Genomic DNA, 19,170 nt, shown 5'->3' on the forward strand with positions numbered 1-19,170 from the left:
TTTCTGCACCCCTGTTCCCACTTTCTGCACCTCTTTTTTCTCTTTCTGCACTGGTCTTGCCTATTTCTGCACCTCTGTTGCTTGTTTCTGAACTTCTCTTGCTTTTTTTGCACCTCTCTTGACTCTTTCTGCACCCGTCTTGCCTCTTTCTGCACCCTTCTTCCTTTTTTCTGCACCTCTCTTGCCTCTTTCTGTACAATTCTTGCCTCTTTCTGTACCTCTTTTGCTTCTTTCTGTACTTCTCTTGCCTCTTTCTGCACCCCTCTTGCCTAATTCTGCATCTCTGATGTTTGTTTCTGCTTCTTTCTGCACCTCGCTTGCACATTTCAGCACCCCTCTTGCCTCCTTTGCACCTCTGTTGGTTCTCTCTGCACTGCTCTTGCTTCTTTCTGCATCCCTCTTGCCTATTTCTGCACCCTTCGTCACTCTTTGTGTATCTCTTTCCTCTTTCTGCACCCTTCTCCCCTCTGTCTGCACCTCTCTTGCCTCTTTCTGTACCCCCCTTGTCTCTTTCTGCACCTCTGCTGTTTGTTTCTGCACTGTCACTGCTTCTTTCTGCACCTCTCTTGCACATTTCAGCAACCCTCTTGCCTCCTTTTGCACCTCTGTTGATTCTTTCTGCACTGCTCTTGCTTCTTTCTGCACTTCACTTGCCTCTTTCTGCAAACCCGCTTGCCTCTTTCTGCACATCTGTTTCTTGTTTCTGTACTTCTCTTCTTTTTGTACCTCTGATGCTTTTTTCTGCATCCCTCCTGCCTCTTTCTGCACCCTTCATCACTCTTTGTGCACCTCTCTTTCCTCTTTCTGCACTTCTCTTCCCCTTTCTGTACCCCTCTTGCCTCTTTCTGAACCACTTTTGCTTCTTTCTGCGCTTCCTGTGCCTCTTAATGCACCCCTCTTGCCTCCTTCTGCACCTCTGTTGTTTCCTTCTGCACTGTTCTTGCCACTTTCTGCACCCTTCTTGCCTGTTTCTGCACCTCTGTTGCTTGTTTCTGTACTTCTCTTGCTTCTTTCTTCACCTCTCTTGCTTTTTTCTGCACCCTCTTGCCACTTCTGCAACCTTTTCCCTCTTTCTGCAACTCTCTTGCCTCTTTCTGCACTTTTCTTGATTCTTTCTGCCCTGTTGCTTCCTTCTGTACTTCTCTTGCCTCTTTCTGCAACTCTGTTGCTTCCTTCTGTGCTTACCTTGCCTCTTTCTGCACCTCCGTTGCTTCTTTATGCACTTCTCTTGCCTCTTGCTGCACCCCTTTTGCCTCTTTCTGCACATCTGTTGCTTGTTTCTGCACTTCTCTTGCTTCTTTCTGCACCTCTCTTGCTTCTTTCTGTACCCCACTTTCCTCTTTCTATACCCTTTTGCCCTCTTTCTGCACCACTCTTGCCTCTTTCCTCACACTTTTGCCTCTTTCTGCACCTCTGTTGCTTGTTTCTGCATATCTCTTGCTTCTTTCTGCCCCCTCTTGCCTCTTTCTGTACCCTTCTTCCTTCTTTCTGCACTGCTCTTCCTTCTTTCTGCACTGCTCTTGCTTCTTTCTGCACTTCTCTTGCCTCTTTCTGCACCACTTTTCACTCTTTCTGCACCTCTTTTACCTATTTGTGCAACTCTCATGTCTCTTTCTGTACTTGTTTGCCTCTTTCTGCACCACTGTTACTTCCTTCTGTACTTACCTTGCCTCTTTCTGCACCCCCGTTGCTTCTTTAAGCACTTCTCTTGCCTCTTTCTGCACCCCTTTTGCCTCTTTCTGCACATCTGTTGCTTGTTTCTGCACTTCTCTTGCTTCTTTCTGCACCTCTCTTGCTTCTTTCTGTACCCCACTTTCCTCTTTCTATACCTTTTTTCCCTCCTTCTTCACCACTCTTGCCCCTTTCCTCACCCTTTTGCCTCTTTCTGCACCTCTGTTGCTTGTTTCTGCATATCTCTTGCTTCTTTCTGAACCTCTCTTGCTTCTTTCTGCACCCCTCTTGCCTCTTTCTGTACCCTTCTTCCTTCTTTCTGTACTGTTCTTGCTTCTTTCTGCACTGCTCTTGCCTCTTTCTGTACCCCCCTTGCCTCCTTCTGTACCTCTGTTGTTTCTCTCTACACCATTCTTGCTTCTTTCTGTACCTCTCTTGCACATTCATTTCTGTACCCTTTCTGTACTTTTATTGCCTCTTTCTACACCTCTGTTTCTTCCTTCTGCACTTATCTTGCCTCTTTCTGCACCTCTGTTACTTCTTTCTGCACTTATATTGCCTCTTTCTGCACCCTTCTTGCCTCTTTCTGCACCTCTGTTGCTTGTTTCTGCACTTCTCTTGCTTCTTTCTGCACCTCTCTTGCTTCTTTCTGCACCCCTCTTGCCTCTTTCTGCACCCTTCTCCTCTCTTTCTGCACCTCTCTTGCCTCTTTCTGCACCCCTGTTCCCTCTTTCTACACCTCATTTGCCTGTTTCTGCAACTCACTTGTCTCTTTCTGCACTTTTTTGCCTCTTTCTGTACCTCTGTTACTTCCTTATATACATCTCTTGCACCTCTGTTGTTCCTTTCTGCACTTTTCCTGCCTCTTTCTGCACCCCTATTGCCTCTTTCTGCACCTTTGCCGCTTGTTTCTGCACTTTTCTACCTTCTATCTGCACCTCTCTCGCTTCTTTCTTCACATCTCTTGCTGCTTTCTGCACCTCTCCTGCATCCTTCTGTGCCCTTCTTGCCTCTTTGTGCAACTCTGTTGTTTCTTCCTGCACTGTTCTTGCTTCTTTCTGCACTTCTCTTGCCTTTGCACCCCTCTTGCCTCTTTCTGAACCTCTGTTGCTCGTTTCTGCACTTCTCTTGCTTCTTTCTTCACCTCTCTTGCTTTTTTCTGCACCCTCTTGCCTCTTTCTCCACCCTTTTTCCCTCTTTCTGCAACTCTTTTGCCTCTTTCTGCTCCCCTTTTCCCTCTTTCTGGACCTCTTTTACCTGTTTGTGCAACTCTCTTGTCTCTTTCTGCACCACTGTTGTTTCCTTCTGTACTTACCTTGCTACTTTGTGCACCTCTGTTCCTTCTTCCTGTACTTCTTGTTTCTTCCTGCACCTCTCTTGCTTCTTTCTGCACCCTTGTGCCTCTTTCTGCACTACTCATGCCTCTTTCTGCACCCCTGTTCCCTCTTTCTGCACATTTTTTGCCTGTTTCTGCAACTCTCTTGCCTCTTTCGGCACTCACTTTTCTTGCCTCTTTCTGCACCTCTGTTACTTGTTTCTGCATATCTCTTGCTGCTTTCTGAACCTCTCTTGCTTCTTTCTGTACCCCTCTTGCCTCTTTCTGTACCCTTCTTCCTTCTTTCTGCACTGGTCTTGCTTCTTTCTGCACTGCTCTTGCTTCTTTCTGCACTTATCTTGCCTCTTTCTGCACCCCTCTTGCCTCTTTCTGCACATCTGTTGCTTGTTTCTGTACTTCTCTTCTTTCTGTACCTCTGATTCTTTTTTTTGGATCCCTCTTACCTCTTTCTGCAACCTTTGTCCCTCTTTGTGCACCTCTCTTTCTGCACCTCTCTTGCCCCTTTCTGTACCCTTCTTGCTTCTTTCTGCACTTCCTGTGCCTCTTTATGTACCCCTCTTGCCTCCTTCTGTACCTCTGTTGTTTCTCTCTACACCATTCTTGCTTCTTTCTGCACCTCTCTTGCACATTCATTTATGTCCCCTTTCTGTACTTTTCTTGTCTCTTTCTGCCTTGTTGCTTCCTTCTGTACTTCTCTGGCCTCTTTCTGTACTTCTGTTACTTCTTTCTACACTTCTCTTGCCTCTTTCTGCACCCTGCTTGCCTCTTTCTGCACCTCTGTTGTTTGTTTTTACACTTTTCTTGCTTCTTTCTGTACCTCTCTTGCCTCTTTTGCACCTCTTTTCCCTCTTTCTGCACCTCTTTTCCCAGTTTCTGCAACTCACTTGTCTTCTTCTGCACTTTTTTTGCCTCTTTCTGTACCTCTGTTACTTCCTAATATACATCTCTTGCCTCTTTCTGCACCTCTGTTGTTCCTTGCTGCACTTTTCCTGCCTCTTTCTGCACCCCTATTGCCTCTTTCTGCACCTTTGTTGCTTGTTTCTGCACTTTTCTACCTTCTATCTGCACCTCTATCGCTTCTTTCTTCACATCTCTTGCTGCTTTCTGCACCTCTTTTGCCTCCTTCTGTACCCCTCTTGCCTCTGTGTGCAACTCTGTTGTTTGTTTCTGCACTGTTCTGGCTTCTTTTTGCACCTCCCTTGCACATTTCAGCACCCCTCTTGCCTCCTTCTGGACCTCTGTTGGTTCTTTCTGCACTGTTCTTGCTTCTTTCTGCACTTCTCTTGCCTTTGTCTGTACCCCTCATGCCTCTTTCTGATCCTCTATTACTTGTTTCTGCACTTCTCTTGCTTCTTTCTTCACCTCTCTTGCTTTTTTCTGCACCCTCTTGCCTCTTTTTCCACCCTTTTTCCCTCTTTCTGCAACTCTCTTGCCTCTTTCTGCACCCCTTTTCCCTCTTTCTGGACCTCTTTTACCTGTTTGTGCAACTCTCTTGTCTCTTTCTGGACTTTTTTGCCTCTTTCTGAACCACTGTTGCTTCCTTCTGTACTTACCTTGCTACTTTGTGCACCTCTGTTTCTTCTTCCTGCACTTCTTGTTTCTTCCTGCACCTCTCTTGCTTCTTTCTGCACCCTTGTACCTCTTTCTGCACCAATCATGCCTCTTTCTGCACTCCTGTTCCCTCTTTCTGCACATTGTTTGCCTGTTTCTGCAACTCTCTTGCCTCTTTCTGCACTCACTTTTCTTGCCTCTTTCTGCACCTCTTGCACCTCTTTACTCATCTTGCTTCTTTCTGCACCCCTGTTCCTGTGTTCTGCACCTCTTTTGCCTCTTTCTGCACCCTTTTGCCTCTTTAGGCATCTCTGTTGCTTGTTTCTGCACATGTCTTGCTTCTTTCTGAACCTCTCTTGCTTCTTTCTGCACCCCTCTTGCCTCTTTCTGTACCCTTCTTCCTTCTTTCTGCACTGCTCTTGCTTCTTTCTGCACCCCTCTTATCTCTTTCTGCACATCTGTTGCTTCTTTCTGTACTCCTCTTGCCTATTTCTGCACCCTTCTCCCCTCTTTCTGCCCCTCTCTTCCACTTTCTGTACCCCTCTTGCCTCTTTCTGTACCTCTTTTGCTTCTTTCTGTACTTCCTGTGCCTCTTAGTGCACCCCTCTTGCCTCCTTCTGCACCTCTGTTGTTTCCTTCTGCACTGTTCTTGCCACTTTCTGCACCCTTCTTTCCTGTTTCTTCACCTCTCTTGCTTTTTTCTGCACGTTCTTGCCTCTTTCTGCACCCTTTTCGCTCTTTCTGCAACTCTCTTGCCTCTTTCTGCACTTTTCTTGTCTCTTTCTGCCCTGTTGCTTCCTTCTGTACTTCTCTTGCCTCTTTCTGCACCTCTGTTGCTTCTTTCTGTACTTCTCTTGCCTCTTTCTGCACCCCTCTTGCCTTTTCTGCACATCTGTTGCTTCTTTTTGCACTTCTCTTGCTTCTTTCTGCACCTCTCTTGCTTCTTTCTGTACCCCTCTTTCTGTACCTTTTTACCCTCTTCTGTACCCTTTTCCCCTCTTTCTGTACCACTCTTGCCTCTTTCTGCACCCTCTTGCCTCTTTCTGCACCTCTGTTGCTTGTTTCTGCACATCTCTTGCTTCTTTCTGCACCTCTCTTGCCTCTTTCTGCACATCTTTTGCTTGTTTCTGTACTTCTCTTCTTACTGTACCTCTGTTGCTTTTTTTTGCATCCCTCTTGCCTCTTTCTGCAACCTTTGTCCCTCTATGTGTACCTCTCTTTCTTCTTTCTGCACCTCTCTTGTCCCATTATGTATGCCTCGTGCCTCTTTCTGTTCCTCTTTTGCTTCTTTCTCTACTTCCTTTGCCTCTTTATGTACCCCTCTTGCCTCCTTCTGTACCTCTGTTGTTTCTCTCTACACTGTTCTTGCTTCTTTCTGCACCTCTCTTGCACATTCATTTCTGTACCCGTTCTTTACTTTTCTTGTCTCTTTCTGCCTTCTTGCTTCCTTCTGTACTTCTATAGCCTCTTTCTGCACCTCTGTTGCTTCTTTCTGCACTTCTCTTGCCTCTTTCGGCACCCTTCTTGCCTCTTTCTGCACCTCTGTTGCTTGTTTCTGAACTTGTCTTGCTTCTTTTTGCACCTCTCTTAACTCTTTCTGTGCCACTCTTGCCTATTTCTGCACCCTTCTCCCCTCTTTCTGCCCCTCTCTTCCACTTTCTGTACCCCTCTTGCCTCTTTCTGTACCTCTTTTGCTTCTTTCTGCACTTCCTGTGCCTCTTTCTGCACCTTTCTTGCCTCCTTCTACACCTCTGTTATTTCCTTCTGCACTGTTCTTGCTTCTTTCTGCCCCTCTCTTTCACATTCATTTCTGTACCCTTCTTGCCTCCTTCTGCACCTCTGTTATTTCCTTCTGCACTGTTCTTGCTTCTTTCTGCCCCTCTCTTTCACATTCATTTCTGTACCCTTTCTGCAACACTCTTGCCTATTTCTGTACTTTTCTTGCCTCTTTCTGCCCTGTTGCTTCCTTCTGTACTTCTCTTGCCTCTTTCTGCACCTCTGTTGCTTCTTTCTGCACTTCTCTTGCCTCTTTCTGCAACCTTCTTGCCTGTTTCTGCACCTCTGTTGCTTGTTTCTGCACTTCTCTTGCTTATTTCTTCAACTCTCTTGCTTTTTTCTGCACCCTCTTGCCTCTTTCTGTACCCTTTTCCCCTCTTTCTGCAATGCTCTTGCCTCTTTCCGCACCCCTTTTCCCTCTTTCTGCACCTCTTTTACCTGTTTGTACAACTCTCTTGTCTCTTTCCGTACTTGTTTTCCTCTTTCTGCACCACTGTTACTTCCTTCTGTAGTTACCTTGCCTCTTTCTGCACCTCTGTTGCTTCTTTCTGCACTTCTCTTGCCTCTTTCTGCACCCCTTTTGCCTCGTTCTGTACCCTTCTTCCTTTTTTAGGTCTCGCCTAGGCAGCGCTTGCGCTGTCTCGTTGAGACATGCAGTATACACTATAGTGTATGTAAGCTCCGCCCACTCTCCACCCATCATTCTCATTGGCTGGTATCCTAAATGGTGCCTTCTGATTGGTTGTAGGCTTGTTAGTCCCGCCTTATGATGGACATTTCTTCATTTGTGTCCTTCCACGGCTATTGGCCCCTTTACTGCACAGACTACTTTCTTCCAATGCCTTCTCACACCCCCATACTATTGCATTGACAATGCTTGTTTTAATTGTCTCTGCCAATGCTTGTTTAATTTGTCTCTGCCAATGCTTGTTTTATTTGTCTCTCCACACAAAGCTTGTTTTATCTGAGATCTCTGTTTAATTATTTAGGATTAATACAGCCCACACCTTCTTTTAATTATTTATCATTAATACAGCCCAAGCCGAGGATCGAACTCTGCTCTCCAGCTCCAAGGTCAGCAGCTTTATATGGTACGCCACCGCTCCTCGCTTCAAGACAAGCCCCCTTAAAGGGGTTTATCTTTGTTTCCATTGTGTGCACTTTATAGTGCCCCTGGGGCAAAAGCAGGGACCTACTAGAGTGCTTCTCTATCAGAATGCACTTTGCGGTCCCCCCGGGGCACAAGCAGGCATCCACTTCAGCATACCTAAGCAAGTCGATGCTTGTGTGTGTGCGTGCACACGCGAGGCTGCAGAAGTGGACAGATGGCGAATTTCACGTTCGCCAGGCAACCCAGGATATTTTAATTTTTCTGCTGCCCGGGGGTCAGAGCCGGGAGCCCTGACGTCAGCCAGGAATGAGGGAGATAGGCGGGGAGGGGGCAGTAAGTAGGGAACCCGGTTCGAGTCTCGTATCGGCTCACCATCTTAAAATCCTGGGCAAATTATTTAATATCCCAATGCCTAAAAATACACAAAAATGAATTTGTTCTTGTGAGATGCAAGCAAGTAGTGCTGATATAAATTTTGCATAACTCCAGGTCGAGTTCGCGCTACATAGCCTAGCCCTTCCTTTATTTCCTATACCAATGAAATTTATTTTCCCAGAACGCGGCTTGGAACGCACTTCTCCTTCCGTGTGACGTGTCTGTCAGCTAGCTACAAGAGCATGCACTGCGCGTCTATCGCTTTCTGCTTCTGTTATCCAGATATATGATATAACAAGTGACATTACACCTCCAACAAAAGCAGGTATGACGCTCGAGGGATATTGGAATAAATAGCTTTTCAGCAACTTGGACGTGGAGTGTGCTTAGAGAAAGGCAAATTGAGCCCTCTTTAATTAGGGCTGAAAAACAATCCTGTGTTTTCTGGAAATTTTGAATCAAGTGTTTTTGGTGTCCACAAAGAGTGTGCTACTTACTGTTTTGGTGTAAGCCGCTCCTCCTCACATCGCAAGCACATTACAGTGCATTTAGGACATCGCGACGACGTTTACATCGTAAGGCATACCACCGTAAGCAAGAACGCACTATACGATGTAAACGTTTGGTTACACGTTACTTTTCACCAGTTTACATACGAGTATTACACGCGCATTACAGGCACGAAATGTACATTCCTGACATAACACGGCGCCAATATTAACTTTTTCATTCATGTGCGGGTTTAAGTACACGCCCATTACGGCGATATTTAAATTTGCTGCTTAATCAGCCTGGTTGTCATCTTGCCCACGTTAGACGGTGTTATTATTATGCTCGGGGATAAATTTTACAGCAGTGGCAGGCATTATAATAGCACTCATCATTATTTAGACGATAACACGGCGCCAATATTAACTTTTTCATTCCTTTATTAGTGTATGGTGTTCATATGGACATTATTACGTTAGTATGCCGACGGTAATACATTCTTGCACACTTTCTTATTCCTGCACAGGTGGGTTGAGGTACACATTAGCCTGGTTGTCATCTTGCCCACGTTACCAAATTAAAGAGCAGGCTCAAAGTGCTGATGTGCAGGTTGAAGTACACGCGCATTACAGCGATATTTAAATTTGCTGCTTAATTAACCTGGTTGTCATCTTGCCCACGTTACTAAATTAAAGAGCCTTCATCAGTATTTAGACGGTGTTATTATTATGCTAGGGGATACATTTTAATTACATCAGTGCCAGTCATTATTTAGACGGTAACACGGCGCCGATATTAAGTTTTTCATTCCTTTATTAGTGTAAGGTGTTCATATGGACATTATTACGTTACTATGACGATGGTAATACATTTCTGCACACTTTCTAAATCATGCACAGGCGGGTTGAAGTACACATTAGCCTGCGGGATCACAAGTTACGCGATGTAATGACGTGCGATTTTAGCGTTGGCGAAGTTTGCTATTTGCCTATAGGCATCAACGCATTAGCGTTGCACTAACGTGCGATGTAAAACATAGCGATGTGTTGGATTTTGCAATGTATTGACCGCGTGGTTAAAGCATGCGATGGAATGGTGCGCAATGTATCGACATACATCCGAATTGATTGTCCTGGGGAAGATGAGCTTGTGGTGAGAGGTTTGCTCGGTAGGTTGAATGTGGCTGTAGACAGGGTATTTATTATTCTTATGGTTTTAATCTTTGCTAGGTGTCATTTACATTTCGAGTTTTTGTGACATTAACTGTTCCATATTACCTCTAGAGGGACAGTGTTAGTGTTAGACAGCTGTGGCAATAAAAGAATGTTTCTCACTCATACGTTTATCTTTCAATTAACTTATTAATAGGAGAAATTGCGGTGCCTGCCTTGGTTTAAAAAGCACTAGCGATTTTCATCTGCGAACTCCCTTATATTGTTTAGGTAAAAGAGGTGCCATTCTCGTGTAAGTTTTGGCATTCTGCTATTTTAGGATGCGTTTTAGCAGTGGTCTTTTGAATTTCTTCTTGCGTTTTTACCTCTGCTAAATTTTAAGGCGAATCAATTCCAGGCCAGGGTAGACAAATTGCAGTCTTCTACCAAAGTACCTCGAAGACAAGCAGAAGTAAATTACCTATGCAAAGAGTGTACCATGTGGCAGACCTAGTTTATAAAGGAAGAAACGTGTATGGAGGGAATTAACACTCAGTGAAGCTACTGGTTTGCCTGTAACGAACGTATAAAAGCTAATAGCGAATTAGGTGAATTAAGTGAAGCATAAAGACAAGCAAGGAAAAGTCCTTAAGCATCACTTGGCTTGTGTCCATATGCAGGAGGAAGTATTTCTCCAGTTGTGGGGAAACAGTGCAGCAAGTTGCCATTGTTTGTTAAAATGCTTTGTGCTACTCGTACATTGTTGAAGTATACTGAGAATTGCTACAAAGCATGTGAGGAGGTACACTCACAGTTTTTTTAATCATGATTCAGATGAGTCACAAAAATCTCTCTCTCCAATAGCCTGGGAAGTTCTATAATGAGTAATTGTTGGACAGGCCACACAGAGGGCTGGCTCCCCCCCCGCACGACAGGGCCCGAGCTCCGGCCCGCCCAGCATACCCCCGTGACAAGCCCCTGTACTCCGTCTCCCGACGGACCCTCTGCCCTCGGACCCCTACTCATCACGGGGTCCAGCCCCACCGGCTTCCCCGGCCAGGTCAAGCCGCCATCTTGGGCCCTGCACCACGCGGCCGCGTGGCCTCCCCTCGACCCTAACCCCGGGCCTGGCCGGCCCCGACATCCCGGCACCACCATCCACCCAGGAGGTGAGCGGACCACTTGGCAGGTCAATGGGAGAACGAAGCGTCAAGAGCTCTTCCCCCGCCAGGTGCCGATCGCCTCCAGCAGCCCCCAGGCGCTGGCTCCACCCCCTGCTGGGTGTCTGGACACCTTCATCCCGGACCCTCCGACCTCCAAGTGCGAGGGTCCGGACATCAAAGGGCACCAGCCCTATAACTAAGACAGCTCCGGAGCAGGAAGGCAGTTGTATCCTGGAGTCGAGAGACACCGAGTGAACTCAACCCTGACGGTCTACTGGCGCTGCCGTAGCCCGCTCTTGCGAACCATCGTCCTGCCTGCTGGCGCTGCCGCGGCCTTCTGCAACCTTCATCTTCCTGGGACCTGCTGGCGCTGCCGCGGCCCGTTGTACCGACCATCCTCGCCGGGACCTGCTGGCGCTGCCGCGGCCCTCTGCAACCTTCATCTTCCTGGGACCTGCTGGCGCTGCCGCGGCCCGTTGTACCGACCATCCTCGCCGGGACCTGCTGGCGCTGCCGCGGCCCTCTGCAACCTTCATCTTCCTGGGACCTGCTGGCGCTGCCGCGGCCCGTTGTACCGACCATCCTCACCGGGACCTGCTGGCGCTGCCGCGGCCCTCTGCAACCTTCATCTTCCTGGGACCTGCTGGCGCTGCCGCGGCCCGTTGTATCGACCATCCGCACCGGGACCTGCTGGCGCTGCCGCGGCCCATACCACCTAACCACCAAGCTCGAGGATTGTGAGCTCATCACCATCTCATCCGAATTACCTGATTGGTAAATAGACTGTCCCGCTACCCCCTTCCCTACCTTACGAGACTCTAATCGAGGGGACCCCTGAGTCCAGACCTCCTTGTACCATTTTACCGTACCTTAAATAAGTGTCGATAAAGATCACTGAACCTTATCCGTGTGTGATATCTGTCTGTGGGGGGGAAGTTACTTGTCTGTACGATCGCTGGAGACGGCTCTCCCCGGAGACCTCTCCTCCTGACCCCGGCCGACCCTCCCGGTCCGTCTACCTTTTCTAACATTGGTGGCCAGCGGCGCGATCCGAATCAACGCGTAATCGTACAGAGAGTAGCTCACCCCACGACAAAGCACGATGTCAACCAAAGATAGCAGCTCCACCGAGAAGTTCCAAATGGAGAAACTAGAGGAGTACAACCACCGCGAACTGAGACAATTTTGCATAGAACTTGGCATTGCTACCACTGGCCTGAGTACCAAGGATGACCTAAAGCACGCCCTTGAGTCGTGGACAGAAACGGGGGTCGCAAGACCCTCCGACCAAAACAGCGTCACACCAGAGGGGAACGCCACGACTCCCGAGGAACGGGGAACGGGCCTATCACCGGAGGAGATACGAGAAAGAGACAGAGTCAGACTGCACGAATTAGAGATGGCACGACTCAAGATGGATGGGGAGCTCAAGTTAGCTGAACAGAAACTCAACCTCGAGCAGATGCGGATTCGAGAGGAGCGAGAAGAAAAACAGAGACAGAGAGAGCTGGAAGAGAAAAAGATAACGCTCGAGCACGAGCGCCAATTGGCAGAGATAGAACTGCGCAAACAACATAAGGACTTGGGGGTGCCTGAAAGACCCCACACCCCGGGACCAACGGAGAAAAAAGTTCACATCCCCAAGGATGTGGTCCGCGAGTATGTCCGAGAAGACGACATACAACAATGGTTTAAGGCCTATGAGTTCGCAATGACCTCCCACCGGATCGACCGGAGTGATTGGGGAGCCGGACTTTGGGGGAGATTTATCAACGAGGGTCGCGATGCCCTGCTGCAGCTCCCCGATCACCAAATGTCGTCCTACGACCACATGAAGGCTGCCCTCCTCACCCGCTACGGCCTCACGCCCGAGATGTACCGCCAGAGGTTCAGGGATTGCACCCGGATCCCAGGTACCACTTGGGTGGAATACGTGAACTATTTCAGCCGGGCCTTCGAGGGTTGGATCAAGGGAAGTCAGGTCACCACCTACGAACAGCTCTTCAACCTCATGGTATGGGAACACCTGTCAAACAACTGCTTCGTCGAGCTCCGGCAGCATCTACTCGACAGTAAGCTGACTGACCCCCGGCAGCTCGCCGCCGAAGCTGACCGGTGGGAGAGCACCCGAGTGGGCCGGAAAGGGCCACACGACCAGAACAGAAGCAACCAAGGCCAGCACCGTCCTCGGGGAGGAGGAGGAGGCCAGGGGCGGGGGAGAGACGCCTTGCCAGCAACAACCGTGGCCAGCACCCCGCCGCCGACCGGCCGGGGCAACCCCCCATTGCGGCCTGGGTACCGAGCCAACGTCACGTGCCACAGATGCCAGCGACTAGGCCACTACGCCAACGATCCGAACTGCCCGCTGAACCAAACGCCCAAACCCCGCCAGGTAGCTGCCGCTGCCCTGGGGGAGGAGCAGTCGTTGGAGGGTCCCGAGGAGTGTGAGCCGGACCAGCAAGGGTGGGAACCGGCCGCCATGGTCCTGGCATGCTTAGGGGGAAGAGACATGGTTCCGCGGGCTCCCCTACCCGCCAACACCAGGAAATACGGTCAGTGGGTGACCATTAATGGACAGAGAGCTGAGGCCTTGCGCGACACCGGCGCCAGCGTGACGGCCGTCCGCTGTCACCTGGTGAAGCCCGAGCAGATCTTGCCGAACATTCTCTGCCCCGTCCGCTCGGCAGATAACTCTGAAAGCATGTGCAAGATGGCCTGCGTCCCGTTTGAATGGGGAGGGGTCTCCGGCCTACTGAAAGTGACGGTCCGGGACGATGCCCCCGTGGACTGCCTCCTGGGGAATGACCTCGAGAGTTCCCCGTGGGCCACCGTCGAGAGAAGAGAGCACTTGGGGATGCTGGGCCTCCCGGACTGGGCCTGCATAACCACCCGATCCATGGCCGGCCGGGCCGCCCCCCGATCAGAAGAAACCGAATGGCCGGCACCTCCGCCCCCGGTTGCCCCCGTAGAGGACAACGGCGAGGCCGACCTCCCAGACCCGGCCCCCGAAGAAAACGCGCAACCCCAGGACCTTCCGGATCTGGCTCAGTGGCGGCAAGAAGGGGGGCCCACCCAAGAACAGTTCCGCCAGGAGCAAAAGACCTGTCCCTCCCTCGAGGGGCTTCGCCAACAAGCCAGCACCCAAGCCGCCGGGGACACCACCGGAACCCACTGGGTCTACTGGGATAACGACCTGCTCTACAGCGAGCAAAGAATCGCCGAGCTGGGGGCCAGTCGAGTTCTGGTGGTACCGCTCCGCTTCCGAGACTTTCTACTCAACCTAGCCCACGATGTCCCCCTGGCTGGGCACCTGGGCCAAGATAAAACGTACAGTCGACTGGTGACCCACTTTTTCTGGCCAAAAATGAGGAATGACGTCCTGAACCACTGCCGATCGTGCCCCACATGCCAAGCAAGCGGGAAGAGTGGCCGGAGGCTTAAGGCTCCTCTACAACCCTTCCCGGTGGTCACCACCCCGTTCGAGAGGGTGGGGATAGACATTGTGGGGCCGCTGGACCCTCGCACGGCACAAGGACACAGGTTCATCTTGGTACTAGTGGACCATGCCACCCGCTATCCCGAGGCGGTGCCCCTACGGACCGTGACCGCTCCAGTGGTTGGCCGGGCCCTGATGGGGATCTTCTCCCGGGTAGGCTTCCCCCGAGAAGTCGTCAGCGACCGAGGTACGAACTTCATATCGAAGTACATGAAGTCCCTCTGGCAACAATGCGGGGTCACATACAGATTCACGACCCCCTATCACCCCCAAGGAAACGGACTAGTGGAGCGGTTCAACCGCACTCTCAAAGGGATGATTGGGGGATTGGAAGAGCCTCTCCGTCGCCAGTGGGATGTACTACTCCCGTGCCTCCGCTTCGCCTACCGAGAAGTACCCCAGAAGTCCCTCGGCTTTAGCCCCTTTGAACTCCTATACGGACACCCTGTGCGAGGGCCCCTCAGCCTCGTGAAGGAGGGCTGGGAGTTGGCCCCCCTAACGACCCCTCCAGACGTCTTCAAATACCTCCTGGCCCTACGAAACCAGACCCGGCGCTTCAGGGAGATGGCCAAGGCGAACCTCGAGGCCAGTCAGGAGGACATGAAAAGGTGGTATGATCACAATGCCTCCTCCGTTGAGTTCGAGCCTGGGCAGCAAGTATGGGTGATGTCCCCCACCGAACCATGTGCCCTGCAAGACAAGTGGACGGGGCCCTTCAAAGTGGTCGAGCGTAAAAGCCCCGTCACTTACCTCGTCGACATGGGGTCCACCCGGAACCCCCTGCGGGTCCTCCACACCAACCGGCTCAAACCACACTTTGTGCGCTCCGAACTAAGCCTCCTGATGGCGACCGACAGTGGTACAGAAGAAGACTCCGAGCCCCTCCCGGATCTCTTAAAGACTCAGGAGAAGGACGGCTCCGTGGATGGGGTCCGGCTCTCCGACGCCCTCACTTCGGAGCAACGCCAGGACTGCCGGGACCTCCTGCTGCAGTTCGCTGCCCTGTTCTCACTCACCCCCGGGGTCACCCCTTGGTGTTTGCACGACGTAGACACCGGGGACAGTCCCCCTGTCCGGCACCGGGCCTACCGCGTACCAGATCGGGTACGGACCTGCATACAGGAGGAAGTGGCCAAGATGCTCACGATCGGGGTCATCGAGCCCTCGGACAGTCCCTGGGCCAGTCCAGTTGTATTAGTTCCCAAGGCCGCTGCCCCCGGCACCGCCCCTGAACTGAGATTCTGCGTCGACTACCGGGGCTTGAACGCTGTCACCCGGACCGACGCTCATCCCATCCCCCGAGCAGACGAGCTGATCGACCGGCTGGGGGCCGCCCGCTACCTTAGTATCTTCGACCTGACGGCGGGCTACTGGCAGATCGGCCTCACACCCAGGGCTCAGGAACGGTCAGCCTTCTCCACCCCCGATGGCCACTATCAATTTAAGGTCATGCCCTTTGGCATGAAGAATGCCCCCGCCACATTCCAACGTCTTGTGAACCAGGTCTTGGCAGGGCTCGAAGAATTCAGCGCTGCCTACCTGGACGATATCGCTGTATACAGCCGCCACTGGTCCGACCACCTCCGTCACCTCCAAGAGGTCCTCCAAGCCCTCCAGCGGGCCGGCCTCACCATTAAAGCCGGCAAGTGCCAAATTGGCCAAGGGTCTGTGACCTACCTGGGGCACCAAGTGGGAAGCGGGCTGGTGGCCCCACTACAACTTAAGATTGCTGCCATCCAGTCCTGGCAGCCCCCCGTCACCCAGACCGAGGTCCGAGCCTTCTTAGGGCTCACCGGCTACTACCGGCGGTTCGTGAAGGACTACGGCAGCATCGTGGGGCCCCTCACGGGACTCACATCCAAGAATCAACCGAAGCGGGTCCACTGGACTCCTGATTGTCAAGCGGCCTTCGAAGAGCTGAAGGCCGCCCTGTGCACCGCCCCGGTGCTCCAGGCCCCCGATTACAGTCGGGAATTTGTAGTACAGACCGACGCCTCCGACCACGGCATCGGGGCCGTCCTCTCTCAGCTGAACCCCGAAGGTCATGACCAGCCGGTGGCCTTCATCAGTCGACGTCTCCTGGCCCGAGAACAGCGTTGGAGCACAATCGAGAGGGAGGCATTTGCAGTAGTGTGGGCCCTCAAAAAGCTCCGGCCCTATCTCTTCGGTACCCACTTCCGGGTACAAACCGACCATCGACCCCTGCAATGGCTGATGCAGATGCGGGGGGAGAACCCAAAACTCTTGCGCTGGTCCATTTCCCTGCAGGGAATGGACTTCACTGTGGAGCACCGGCCAGGCCAAGACCACGCCAACGCGGACGGCCTGTCCCGCTTTTTCCGCCTCGACGAAGAGAGTCCCCAAGGAGATGGGTGACTCTCCCCGCCTTCAGCTGGGGGGGACGCATGTTGGACAGGCCACACAGAGGGCTGGCTCCCCCCCCGCACGACAGGGCCCGAGCTCCGGCCCGCCCAGCATACCCCCGTGACAAGCCCCTGTACTCCGTCTCCCGACGGACCCTCTGCCCTCGGACCCCTACTCATCACGGGGTCCAGCCCCACCGGCTTCCCCGGCCAGGTCAAGCCGCCATCTTGGGCCCTGCACCACGCGGCCGCGTGGCCTCCCCTCGACCCTAACCCCGGGCCTGGCCGGCCCCGACATCCCGGCACCACCATCCACCCAGGAGGTGAGCGGACCACTTGGCAGGTCAATGGGAGAACGAAGCGTCAAGAGCTCTTCCCCCGCCAGGTGCCGATCGCCTCCAGCAGCCCCCAGGCGCTGGCTCCACCCCCTGCTGGGTGTCTGGACACCTTCATCCCGGACCCTCCGACCTCCAAGTGCGAGGGTCCGGACATCAAAGGGCACCAGCCCTATAACTAAGACAGCTCCGGAGCAGGAAGGCAGTTGTATCCTGGAGTCGAGAGACACCGAGTGAACTCAACCCTGACGGTCTACTGGCGCTGCCGTAGCCCGCTCTTGCGAACCATCGTCCTGCCTGCTGGCGCTGCCGCGGCCTTCTGCAACCTTCATCTTCCTGGGACCTGCTGGCGCTGCCGCGGCCCGTTGTACCGACCATCCTCGCCGGGACCTGCTGGCGCTGCCGCGGCCCTCTGCAACCTTCATCTTCCTGGGACCTGCTGGCGCTGCCGCGGCCCGTTGTACCGACCATCCTCGCCGGGACCTGCTGGCGCTGCCGCGGCCCTCTGCAACCTTCATCTTCCTGGGACCTGCTGGCGCTGCCGCGGCCCGTTGTACCGACCATCCTCACCGGGACCTGCTGGCGCTGCCGCGGCCCTCTGCAACCTTCATCTTCCTGGGACCTGCTGGCGCTGCCGCGGCCCGTTGTATCGACCATCCGCACCGGGACCTGCTGGCGCTGCCGCGGCCCATACCACCTAACCACCAAGCTCGAGGATTGTGAGCTCATCACCATCTCATCCGAATTACCTGATTGGTAAATAGACTGTCCCGCTACCCCCTTCCCTACCTTACGAGACTCTAATCGAGGGGACCCCTGAGTCCAGACCTCCTTGTACCATTTTACCGTACCTTAAATAAGTGTCGATAAAGATCACTGAACCTTATCCGTGTGTGATATCTGTCTGTGGGGGGGAAGTTACTTGTCTGTACGATCGCTGGAGACGGCTCTCCCCGGAGACCTCTCCTCCTGACCCCGGCCGACCCTCCCGGTCCGTCTACCTTTTCTAACAGTAATGGTATGCCAAATGGTATTTCCTGTAGGCGATTTCCATGATTTGTTGGAAGGTTTAAATGCTGCTCCTTTTTTTTTTCTTCTTTCCTCGTTCTATTGGCCTGCACAAAACCTCTGAAATCTGAGGGAGGTGGGCTTTGCGGGGGGGGCAATAAAGCACTGCAAAACTGTGTATCACCACTATGATAGTAAGGCTTCAATCTAAAGTAGACACCAGAAAACATTTTAAATAAATCTTAAATTCAAGTTCTGGTTTCCTCTAGGGGAGGATGTTATCTGTTGATCTCATTTTTTAGGACGAGTATTGGAGACCTCTTGTATATACTTTAGTATATACTTATTGTATACTTATATGTGTATGTACTTTGGGGGCTCTGGAGATCAACCCTAGGACTTGTCTGTTTCTGCTTAGGGACCTCTTCTCTGTTCAACTGCCTCTATTTAACTGTCTTGATAAAAAACGACCAGCAGAGGTCAGTAAAATACCAGAATCACTTTAGCATTCTCGCCATTCCAGTCCATAGAAATTGTATTCCATGAGCACCTGTAGACAATAATATTTTTTTCACGTTTTGTATTTTCAGTGATATGACCACCAAAGGCCCTGATTTTATATTAAAAACAGAGCTTTGGACTATACCATTTCCCTCTAAAGGCATATTTCTCTCCATGTGTTCCCATACCTAGCATGTCACACAGTTTGGTGCTTACCATGTTAAAGAACAGTAGATGTTTCAGCACCCAGGCTAATGTGCTGCATAGCTAAATACATATAAGGTCCCAACGGCGAGACCGATTGCATTGCAAATGCTTGTTCTGCACTGTTCTTGCTTCTTTATGCACCTCTCTTGCTTCTTTCTGTACCGCTCTTTCCTCTTTCTATACCCCTTTTCCCTCTTTCTGCACTGCTCTTGCTTCTTTCTACACTGCTCTTGCTTCTTTCTGCACTTCTCATGCCTCTTTCTGCACCCCTCTTGCCTCTTTCTGCACATCTGTTGATTGTTTCTGTACTTCTCTTCTTTCTGTACCTCTGTTGCTTCTTTCTGTACCCCTTTTGCCTCTTTCTGTACCTCTTTTTCTTCTTTCTGTCCTTCCTGTGCCTCTTAATGCACCCCTCTTGCCTCCTCTGTTGTTTCCTTCTGCACTGTTCTTGCCACTTTCTGCACCCTTCTTGCCTGTTTCTTCACCTCTCTTGTTTTTTTCTGCACGTTCTTGCCTCTTTCTACACCTTTTCGCTCTTTCTGCAACTCTCTTGCCTTTTTCTGCACTTTTCTTGTCTCTTTCTGCCCTGTTGCTTCCTTCTGTACTTCTCTTGCCTCTTTCTGCACCTCTGTTGCTT

The sequence above is a fragment of the Triturus cristatus genome, chromosome 7, assembly GCF_964204655.1.
Source record: "Triturus cristatus chromosome 7, aTriCri1.1, whole genome shotgun sequence".
NCBI classification, from domain to species: Eukaryota; Metazoa; Chordata; class Amphibia; order Caudata; family Salamandridae; genus Triturus; species Triturus cristatus.